The sequence below is a fragment of the Somniosus microcephalus genome, chromosome 3, assembly GCF_052327205.1.
Source record: "Somniosus microcephalus isolate GS21.2 chromosome 3, FLI_Smic_1.0, whole genome shotgun sequence".
Lineage (NCBI taxonomy): Eukaryota > Metazoa > Chordata > Chondrichthyes > Squaliformes > Somniosidae > Somniosus > Somniosus microcephalus.
The window spans coordinates 273,320,480-273,332,759 of NC_140989.1; the positions used below are offsets into that span (position 1 = coordinate 273,320,480).

At 48.9% G+C, this 12,280-nt stretch overlaps 1 pseudogene; it reads left to right on the forward strand.

Moving 5' to 3' along the window:
• The first annotated feature begins 8,900 nt into the window (after positions 1-8,900).
• Positions 8,901-10,681, forward strand: LOC147121955 (uncharacterized; annotated as a pseudogene).
• Positions 10,682-12,280: the final 1,599 nt, after the last annotated feature.

Below are 12,280 nucleotides of genomic sequence, written 5' to 3' on the forward strand. Positions count from 1 at the left end.
TCCCGCAACTTACCCTACTTGATTGAGGAAGTTCGGTCTCTGACCAGGAACTGCCGCACTTGCGCTGAGTGCAAGCCTCGGTTCCACCGCCCAGATAGAGCCCACTTAATCAAAGCTACACGGCCCTTTGAGCGGCTCAGCTTAGATTTCAAGGGCCCCCTCCCGTCAGTCGACCGCAATGTTTACTTCCTGAACATTGTGGATGAATACTCCCGTTTCCCATTCGCCTTCCCCTGCCCAGACATGACCAGCGCCACGGTCATTAAATGCCTCAACAGCCTGTTCTGCCTGTTCGGTATGCCGAGCTACATCCATACGGATAGGGGGGCGTCCTTCATGAGTGAAGAGCTACGCCAGTACATGCTGTCCAGGGAGATCGCCACGAGCCGTACCACCAGCTACAACCCCCAGGGTAACGGCCAGGTGGAGCGAGAGAACGGGACAGTATGGAAAGCAGTCACTCTAGCTCTAAGGACCAAGGGCCTCCCTATCTCCCGCTGGCAGGAAGTCCTCCCAGATGTGCTCCATTCGATACGGTCGCTATTGTGTACTGCCACTAATGCCACGCCTCATGAACGAATGTTTGTCTTTCCCCGGAAATCCACCTCAGGCGTATCCATGCCGCCATGGCTCTCCACCCCAGGTCCGGTATTTGTACGAAGGCATGTGAGGGGCCACATGACGGACCCCCTCGTGGAGTCAGTGCACCTACTCCACGCCAACCCCCAATACGCGTATGTCCGGCACGCCAACGGAAGGGAGGACACCGTGTCCATAAAAGACGTCGCCCCAGCCGGTAACGACAACAACAGCAACAACGATCACAGCAATTCTTACCCACCCACTATCCTTTCACCACCCCCGGAAGAACATCGACCAACGGTGCCCCCACCAACTACCCCTTCAACAACCCTGGCGGTGCCCCCGGCAGAGACCCAGGAGGCCACCGGGGACACCCAGCCGACACCCGCGGCACCACAACAGCTACGTCAGTCACAGAGGACTATCAAACCCCCGAACAGACTAAATCTGTCGAAGGGGTGAATGTGATGAAATATGCCATTCATCAGGCACTGTATTCCCTGTGTTTAGTTTAGTTTCAGTTTCATTTCCTTACCTGTATTGTATTGTGTGTAGGGCTCCGCCCATACCTGGCCCCTACTTAAGCAAGCCCCAGCGTGTCTCACAGCAGTACAGCAGATCTCTGGATGAGAGACACTTCTCCAATGTGTATTACTTTCTGAGTTAATAAAAGCCTTGCTTTGTTCAGTTAACGTCGAGTCTCGGATTCATTGAGGCACATCACCATCCAAAATGTATTATGTCGTGAGTTCAACGGTCTCCAAGCCTGCTAATTTTCCAATCCTGGTATGAATAGTACAAACCAGGATAAGAAAGGCTGATATCCACTCCAAAAGCAGGCAAATCGGCAATCATGGATACATCATGGAAAGAATGAAATAATTCCTCCGTGCTATGAGTAAAAACATTTTTTTTATTTTTATTTTTTTTAAAAGGCCACTGTGCTTAAAGGCCCTGAAAGTTTGTGGCTGTTCTGGTGTACTCCCACCATGACTTCAGTGGGAGTCTGCTGTAACAGGTGGAAACTAAGCTGGGGCCCAGATACACTGGGTTCACACCTTGCTGTAAAGTTTTCTCACTGACTTGTTGAGGGCGGAGCCTCTGCCCACCCCAAACATGGCCATTGCCATTAAGGGAAGTGAGGCCAGGGAAAGGGACTCCCTACATTGGGGGTTCCATTGCTCCGGGCCTTCAATGGGACCTGGCACAGGGTTGGCAAAGGAATTGTAATGTATGTAATGTATATATACCTTAAGGGAGAGAACTACTTTTTACAGCTCCTGTATACTGTAGTACCGGCAGTGACCACACCTGTATATAATATATAAACCCCGAGTAGTGATCTGTACAGTTAGTTCTAGAATAACCCTCATTCAGTAAACACCTGTTGAATCGTTCCCTGCAGTCTGTTGTCTGTGATTATCGAAGGACACAACATTAAGATACACGGACATAACATTGGCGACGAGGCAGATTCGAACCTACCTGCAACTCTGCATCACCTCCCAGGGATTCGCTCCTGGAGAATGGGCGTCGACCACGGGCAACCGCCCAGTCATCCAGCGGAGATTTGAGCATCGCAGGGGAGGCTGTCGAGAGCCAGGCTTGGCTTTTCAGTCACGGTGATCCAGCGAAACGAGCTGGCAACAGGTACTGCGCAGACCCTTCCCGGACAGCAGCGGGCTAGAGCCCGACCGAGCGGCACAGAAAAAGGCCGAGCAACGTCGACGGGGGAGAGAGAGAGGGCAGAGCACACAGGGCGCAGCCAGTGTTCAGGACCGAGCGGCATCAATGGGAGAGAGAGATGAGAGAGAGCAGAGCGCAGCCGGTGTTCAAGGGCCGAGCAGCATCAACGGGGGAGAGAGGCGCGCAGGAAAACGCGAGGTACTGCCATTGCCACGAGGACCGCAGAGAGCGGCGTTGGCAGCAGTGCAGGAGCAGCGCGCGAAACCCACAGGGCGTCGCCATTTGCCACGAGGACCGCCGAGAGCGGCATTGGCAGCAGCGCGGGAGACGCCATTTTAAGCCGCAGCGAGGAAGAAAGGAAAGCGCGGGAGACGCCATTTTAAGCCAGTCTAACCACACCCAAAAATGCCGAAGAGTGGCAGTATCACAGCATTCGACAATGAAGTCGAAGATTGGACGACATATGTCGAACGCATAGAAGTATACTGCAAGGCGAATGAAGTGCCAGATGACAAGCGCTGGTATTGTTGAATTCAATGGGTGCAAAAACATATGGCTTACTGCGAAACCTAGTAACCCCAGAGAAGCCAGTGGATAAGGATTTTGAAAGCATAGTGGCAATCCTACAGGACCACTTAAACCCCACACCGCTGCTGATAGCAGAAAGATTTAAGTTTCACAAAAGGAACCAGCATAAAGATGAAAGTAATGCTGAGTATTTAACGGAACTGCGCAAGCTATCGAAACACTGCCAGTTTGGAACGGGACTAGCAGATACTTTAAGGGACAAGTTTGTGTTTGGGCTTCAAAGTGAAGGAACCCAGAAACGGCTTCTATCAGAAAAGGATCTTACGCTGGACAAGGCTTTCAGCATTGCAGTATCACACAAAGCAGCATGGGGCGCTGCAGAGATACAACGGAGACCGCAAGAATATGGCACAAATGAAATGTCATACGGAACAGTGAAGTGCTATCGCTGCAGCAGAACAACACACGACCATAATGATTGCTGGTTCAAGGACAAAGTGTGCAGACAATGTGGAAAAGTAGGACACATAGCAAGAGTCTGCAGGTCGGGAAAGAAAACCAGCAGCAAGAAATCTCCACAGGAGAAGTACAAGAAGGTACACAAGGTGACGGAGAGTAGTTCAGACGAACAGAAGAGTGATACAGACTCCGGAAGCAAGGAGCTGGGTTGTCTGAAACTACATAATGTGATCAAAACGGAGGATCACCAAACTATCTGGGTAACGCTCAAGATAGCAGGAGTCCAAGTGAAAATGGAATTGGACACAGGATCAGCCCTAACAGTCATAAACCGAAGGGACTACAAGCGGCTATTCTCACATATACCCTTGAGAGATACAAAGATTGTCTTGAAGATGTACAAGGGGCAAAAAAGTCTACCCGAAAGGAAAAATAAGGATGAACGTTATATATAACGGCAAGGAAACACCAAAAATTGACCTATATGTATTGCCAGATGGAGGACCACCACTAGCAGGACGTGAATGGATCCGGAAGATACAGCTAGATTGGCATTCCATACAAGCACTGACGTAGATGCCAAAAAGGATGATGACGTCACACCTGGACGACTGTCAAAAATGCTAACTGACGCACAAGAAGTGTTCCAGCAGGGACTCGAAACACTGAACGGCATAACAGCGATGATCAAAATAGAGGAAAATGCAAGCCCAATGTTTTTTAAGGCCAGACCGGTACCTTATGCGATCCGCTCAGCCGTCGAAGCAGAGCTGGAAGGTTTGGAACGTTCAGGAGTACTGTAGAGGTCGTTGAGTAATACACCTGGGGAACCAAAGAAGGTTCGCATCTGTGGGGACTTTAAGGTGACAGTGAACCCAGTCCTTCACACTGTACAATATCCGCTTCCGCGGATTGAAGATATTTTCGCCTCGCTATCTGGAGGGAAACGCTTCACTAAGATTGATCTGGCCCAGGCGTACCTGCAAATGGAGGTAGAAGAAGCCTCGAAACAGTACCTCACGGTCAACACTCATAAAGGTCTCTACCAATACAACTGGCTGGTGTTCGGGGTAGCATCAGCTCCGGCTATTTGGCAAAGGGCAATGGAACAAGTCCTGCAAGGGATTCCAGGGACCCAGTGTTATTTGGACGACATCCTGGTCACGGGCGAAAATGACAGTGATCACCTCGCCAACCTGGAGCAGGTGCTCACTAGATTGAAGGAGTATGGGCTCCGAGCTAATCGCCACAAATGCGAGTTTCTCCAGAAGCAGATCTCGTATTGTGGCCACGTTATTGATAAAGAGGGGTTACATAAGTCCCCTGAAAAGATTGAGGCAGTAGTCCAGGCTCCAGCACCGGAAAATGTGTCACAACTGAGGTCGTTCCTCGGGCTGGTGAACTACTACCATAAGTTCTTGCCGAATTTGTCTACCGTACTACACCCACTGAACACCCTACTGCAAATGGGAGTACCATGGAAGGGGAGTGATGAATATAAACGAGCTTTCCAGAAGAGCAAAGCATTGATCACATCAAAAGAGGTGTTGGCTCATTTCAACCCAGCACTACCAATTCGGTTGGCGTGTGATGCATCACCCTATGGCATTGGAGCGGTGCTGTCGCACAAATTCCCGGATGGCTCGGAGAGGCCAGTAGCCTTTGCGTCTCGGTCACTAACCTCAGCCGAGCGTAACTACACCCAGATTGACAAGGAGGCCCTCAGCCTAGTGTGGGGAGTGAAAAAGTTCAATCACTATCTGCAGGGGCAGAAGTTCACCTTGCTGACTGACCACCAACCACTTGTCTCCATCTTTAATCCAAAGAAGGGCGTTCCGGTGATGACTGCGCAACGGCTACAAAGATGGTCCCTTTTTCTAGGGGCGCACCAATATGAAATCGAGTATAAGGGCGCGAAACAGCATGGAAACGCTGATGGGCTATCACGCCTGCCACTGCCTACTGCGGAGGAAGCACCAGCAGTGGATCCTGTCGAAATATTTCATTCGACTATAATTGAATGCTTGCCAGTAACTAACGCTGGTATAGAGAAGGAGACCCGAAATGACCCGACACTGTCTCGGGTATATGATTTGACAGTGAAAGGATGGCCAGCACATGGCGACTCACTGTTACCAGCATTCTCATCCAGAAGAGAACAGCTGTCAGTATGCCAGGGGACCTTGATGTGTGGATCCCGAGTGGTAATTCCACCCAAGTTAAGGGAGAGAGTGCTCAATGAGCTTCACAAAGGTCATCTGGGAGGAGTGAAAATGAAAAGCCTTGCTAGGGCTTATGTGTGATGGCCGGGGATCGATCAGCAAATCGAGGACCTGACAAAGAGCTGCTCAGGATGCCAGAAGGTCCAAAATGCACCACCACATGCTCCTCTACACCCATGGGAGTGGTCCTCATCTCCATGGCAACGGGTGCATATTGATTTTGCTGGTTCATTCATGGACTCAATGCCGTGGATGCGCACTCGAAATGGCCTGAGGTGATCAAAATGTCCTCCACCACCACGGAGAAAACGATTGCAGTCCTACGGACCATTTTTGCCAGGAACGGCTTGCCAGAGCAGATTTGCTCTGATAACGGACCACAGTTTGTGTCCGAAGAGTTTCGAAGATTTATGAAAAGGAATGGGGTAAGGCATTACACATCCGCCCCGTATCATCCAGCCACAAATGGATTGGCTGAGAGGTTCATACAAACCTTTAAAAAAGCAGTAAAGGCCATGTGCGATGACGACATTCCACTGCAGCATAAGGTGGACAATTTCCTCTTAGCCTACAGAAATGCGACACATGAAGTCACCAACCAGACCCCGGCCATGATGTTCTTTAACCAAAGGTTGAGATCTCGTCTGGATTTGCTCAGACCAAATGTACGAAGAGATGTTGAGAGTAAGCAATTCCAGCACATCAATGAGAAGCCAACAAGGAGCTTCAATGTAGGGCAACCAGTCTTGGCCCGCGACTACCGAACAGAGAAATGGCAACCAGGAACGATATGCACACGGCAGGGGCCACTAATGTACACAGTGGATGTTGGGGAGAACATTGTGAGACGCCATGCTGACCAGATCCTAGAGTCGCAGGAACGAGTCAACCCCATGTCTCGGCCATATGTACCTGGTGAGGAACCCGACGTACAGGTCACATCTACCTCAGAAACAATAGCATTGGAAGCTGATGAATCAACTGACGACAGGGTGCTAGAATCGCCTCCGCACCAAGAGCGAGACACTCGGGAAAGGCGTTATCCAGAAAGAATCAGGAAGCCTCCCCAGAGACTGAATATATGAATGGACTATTTTCATATAACATTGTATATTAAAAATGTTAATTGTTAAATGAGTATTATGGTACTGTTAATCTAAAAGGGGAGGAATTGTAATGTATGTAATGTATATATACCTTAAGGGAGAGAACTACTTTTTACAGCTCCTGTATACTGTAGTACCGGCAGTGACCACACCTGTATATAAACCCTGAGTAGTGATCTGTACAGTTAGTTCTAGAGTAACCCTCATTCAGTAAACACCTGTTGAATCGTTCCCTGCAGTCTGTAGTCTGATCATTGAAGGACACAACATTAAGATACATGGACATAACAGGTATGTCTGGTCAAACCAGGCTTACATCCCCGACTACTGGCAGCTGTGGTTAACCACCTGGAAGTCCTGGCCTGGAGCGCCAAAGGGTGAAACGAATTATTTAAATGCGGGCATTTACAAAGAAGGGTGTTGGGGATCAGCTGTTACTTGTTTAAATTTGGGGGGGATGGGGGGGCCTATACCACTCCCTGGAATAGGCACCTTCCCAAATTGCACCCCCAGTGGTGCAGTCATCTGTTGTTGGCAGGCTAATTCAGGAAGGTTGTCCAGACTCTGGAAGTCCAGCAGGGTCAGTGGCAGACGATCCTGGCATGATTGCTGGTTCAAGGAGTTTTGGGGTCACAATAACTGTTATAACATCAATCAGCTTTTTTTGGACTCGAGGCAGGTAGTTTCAAAGCAACACAGTTGCTTTAGTTGCTTTAATAATATTCATAGCACTTGCATAAAATTTAGTGTTACAAAAAAATCTAATTTTACATAAATTCACGATGAATATGAATAATATGGATTATTGTTATCGCTGAAACAAAATGTTGACAAACTAGAATTGTTTTAGATGAAAAATTACAACAAATATGTCTCCGGATTTAGGGGGCAACTTCGGCAGACATTTGGTGGAAACACTGTTTATACGTGTAAATGGAAAGGAAGGAGTTTGACAATTGGGAAAACATGAATTGGAACAGGAGACGGTGTGATTAGTCTTTGTTTCAATGCATGGAGGATGCAGAAGGTGCAAGTCTGTAGGATTCACATATTTAGAAATTATAAGGCACAGGAAAGCTCAGAGGAGCAATGAACATCGCAATATCAATAAAACAAGGATGCTGGAGGTGCGAAAAAGTTTTGCCTATTTGACAGACATTTACAACAGTAAACTACATAAATCAACACAACTGTTTCGATCTCAGCACCAACTCTGCAGAACTCAACTGCCTAGAAATTGGATAAGGCCTGAAAATGGGCGGTGGCACCAGCCAGTGCGATTTGCCTGCGCCTCGTCTAAGTGGAGCAGGCAGCACGCAAAATTCGTGATTGGAGTGCTGATCTCACCGCTAAACACGCTACTGAATCAACGGAGGTGGGGGGCAATATCAGGTGCAGTCTAATGGACAATAAAGTTTGGCCAAGGCTGTCTCCACTACTTAAAAGGGGAGGTGCTTTGTTGCAGAAGCAAAGCAAGAAAGAAAGACTTGCATTTATATAGCACCTTTCATGACCACTGGACATCCCAAAGCGCTTTACAGCCAATGAAGTACTTTTGAAGTGAAGTAACTGTTGTAATGTAGGAAATGCAGCAGCCAATTTGCGCACAGCAAGCTCCCACAATATCACAGAATCACAGAAATCACAGAAACCCCACAGTGCAGATAGAGGCCATTTCGGCCCATCGAGCCTGCACCGACACATATCCCACCCGATCCCCGTAACCCCTACACCAACACATAGCCCACCTTATCCCTGTAACCCCACGTATTTAATCCCCCTAACACTAAGGGTCAATTTATCATAGCCAATTGACCTAACCCGCACATCTTTGGACTGTGGGAGGAAACCGGAGCACCCGGAGAAAACCCACGCAAACACGGGGAGAATGTGCAAACTCCACACAGACAGTCGCCCGAGGCCGGATTCGAACCCGGGTCTCTGGCGCTGTGAGGCAACAGCGCTAACCACTATGCCACAGTGCTAACCAATATGACCAGATAATGTTTTTGTTATGTTGATTGAGGGATAAATACTGGCTAGGACACCGGGGATAACTCCGCTGCTCTTTTTCAAAATAGTGCCATGGAATCTTTTACGTCCACCTGAGAGAGAGAGAGCAGATGTTTAACGTCTCATCCGAAAGACGGCACCTCCAACAGTGCAGCATTCCCTCAGTACTGTGTCAGCTTAGATTTTTGTGCTCAAGTCTCAAGTGGGACTTGAACCCACGACCTTCTGACTCAGAGGCAACAGTGCTACCCACTGAGCCACTGGCTGACACACAAAGCACCTCATTCTCACTCTGGAGAAAGTCATGGCACAACCTAGAAGATTTGGAGATGCTGCACTGGAGGCTTTGGTCTTGGGGGTCCAATGAAGGAGGGCTGTCCTTTACCCACAGGGAGCAGGAAGCCATCCAAGGTCATTTTCAGAAGGCTATGGGAAGAGATTGCTGAATCCGTCACAGCCACCAGGACCTGGATCCAGTGCAGCAAAAGGTTTAATGATCTCACATGGCTGGTCAAGGTGAGTGAAGCTTCAGCAAATGCCATATTCCACCATCTGCACCACAAGCCTCACACACTGCTCAGTACACCACACACCCATCACTCATCTACCAACAATCTCTAGCTATCACCACTCATCCCTCACTATCATAGCTTCACTTCACCCTCACACACTTATCACTGCTGCAACACTCACACCTTGCACACACTGTCAGCAGGAACATCACCCAACCACATTGCTCCACACTCACTGAAACACTTCCCTTTCTCTTGCAGGCCAAGGTGGCATATAACAGGAGGGAGCAACAACAGACGAGTGGCGGCCAAGCCACAACCGAGAACCTGATGGACCTGGAGGAATCCATCCTTGAAATCATTGGAGGGGCAGTGTCAGAGTCTGTGGCCAGTGGAGAAGTTGAAACTATTGCTGACGATGACTGTATGGTCATACTTAATCCTTCTTCTTACATCCCACCTCCCTTTGTCCCACAATCTCTTCTCACTTACAAGCTGCTGATGGTGTATGCATGGATTTCGTGCTTTCCCCCGCCCCCCTCACCACAATCCAACCCTTGTGCCTTTCTGCTTTCAGATACCCAAGAACTGCCAGCAGCCCAGCCTATCCCTCAATCATCAGCAAACTGATGGAGGAGGCAAAGAAGAAGAGGCACCGGTACTGCATTTGACACTCGCAGACACCAGCTTAGAAAATGGCACTGCATGGACTTTAGAGGGTATAGAGGCAGGATCTGAACGTGGTGTGTCACCAGGCATGAATAGGCTGCAGTCAGGCCAGGGGGAAAGAGTAGCTCATGTGCCAGCTCCCTGGAGGGCGAGTTCGCGCACGAGTTCTGCTCCATAGGACTCAGATGATGACATCGATGGGGTAGCCTTCAGAAGAAGGACGATAGGCATGCACACGGAATTGCTTGGTGCAATGGTAAGCCTGCCAGAGAGCCTTTTGTCAGTGTCAAGGAACATGGAAGAGTCCAGCTCCAACATTGCACGGGGCATTGTGCAGAGCTTCGAGCCCATGATTTCCAGGATGGAAAAGGTGGACAACTCCAGGAGAGACCTTGTGGACTCACAGATGTTGCTGGGTGTGATGGGCAATCTTGCAGCTTCCATTACAGCACAGGCGGAAGTGACCCAACATCTCAGTGCTGCCGTGGAAGCGCAGACTGCTCTCCTGCAGTCTCAGCTTGAAGCCACCCAAGCTCAGACTGCTGCCATCATTGCTGGGTTTACGAGTGTCAAAAGGGGCTTTCACGGTGTCACAGTAGGCTAGCAATCTGTCCAACAGATTGCTAGGAATGCTGAGGCGCCGCCCCAGGGGAGTGGCGGTGGGTCTGCTGAGCAAGAACCTGCTGCCCTCTCTCAGGATGACTGCATTCCTATGCCCACCTCTGCCACTCCACCATTGCCCTTGCCGCTGCCTATCAGCCAGCCAACCCAGACTGCTGCTGCCCATGCCGAGGTGGTGCAGTCTAGGTCCACAGCTGGTCGAGGTCGTCCTGCAAGGCTATCTGAAGTCTCCCCCACTGAAAGTCAGCAACCTTCCACCAGCCATGCAGCAGCCACTGCATAGGAGCACTAGAATAGACAAAAGCACATGAAAGACAAACACAAAGGGAATGCACACGGGTGAATAGTTGAATGTTATTTTGATTGGATTTGGATAAATTTATGATTTTTGTTTTGTTTTGTGGTGGCTCTCATTTCAGCTTTGTGCCCAGGAGGACGCGGTGATGTTCCGCGACAGAGGGAAGGTATGATGGGGAAGTGGTGAACAACGGAGATCTGGGGTTTCATTCACTCGAACTGAAGTCTGATGAGGTGTTCACGGACAGCCCATCGAGAACGGGGATGTGCTGCCTGCCTCCTCCTCCTCCCCTCCTCCTCCTCCTCCTCCTCCTGAGGTGGTCTGCAATCCCTGGCGGTAAGGGCTGCATCTTCATGATGGTCAAGTTGTGGAGCATGCAGTAGACCACCACGAAATGGGACACCTGCTCCAGCAAGTACTGGACGGCTCCTCCTGATCGTTAAGGCAGCGGAAGCACCCCGATGGTCTGCTTGATGATGTTCCTAGGAGAGGAAAGGGAAGCAAGGATAGAAGCAAAAGACAAGAAGGAGAAAAGCAAAAGTAGAAGGCAGAGAAATGAAGGGTGTAAATCAAACAGGGCCACAGTAAATAATAATTCTAAAAGGACTAAGAGTGTTAAAAAAAAGAAGCTTGAAGGCTTTGTGTCTTAATGCGAGGAGCATTCGTAATAAGGTGGATGAATTAGCTGCGCAAATAGATGTAAACGGATATGATATAATTGGGATTACGGAGACATGGCTCCAGGGTGACCAAGGCTGGGAATTCAACATCCAGGGATATTCAATATTCAGGATGGACAGGCAAAAAGGAAAAGGAGGTGGGGTAGCATTGCTGGTTAAAGAGGAGATTAACACAATAGTAAGGAAGGATATAAGCTCTGATGATGTGGAATATGTATGGGTAGAGCTGAGAAATACCAAGGGGCAGAAAACGTTAGTGGGAGTTGTATACAGACCCTCAAACAGTAATGCTGAGGTTGGGGATGGCATTAAACGGGAAATTAGAGATGTGTGCAATAAGGGCACAGCAGTCATCATGGGTGACTTTAATCTACATATAGATTGGGCTAACCAAATTAGTGACAATACTGTGGAGGAGGAATTCCTAGAGTGTATACGGGATGGTTTCCTGGACCAATATGTCGAGGAACCAATGAGAGATCAGGCCATCTTAGACTGGGTATTATGGAATGAGAAAGGATTGATTAGCAATCTTGTTGTGCGAGGCCCCTTGGGGAAGAGCGATCATAATATAATAGAATTCTTCATTAAGATGGAAAGATGGAGAGTGAAGTAGTTGACTCAGAGACTAGGGTCCTGAATTTAAATAAAGGAAGCTACAATGGTATGAGGTGTGAGTTGGCTAGGAGGGATTGGGGAACGTTACTTAAAGGGTTGACGGTGGATAGGCAATGGCAAACATTTAAAGATCACATGGATGAACTACAGAATTTGTGCATCCCTGTCTGGCATAAAAATAAAACAAGAAAGGTGGCTCAACCGTGGCTAACAAGGGAAATTAGGGATAGCATAAGACCCAAGGGGAGGACATATAAATTGGCCAGAAAAAGCAGCAAACTTGAGG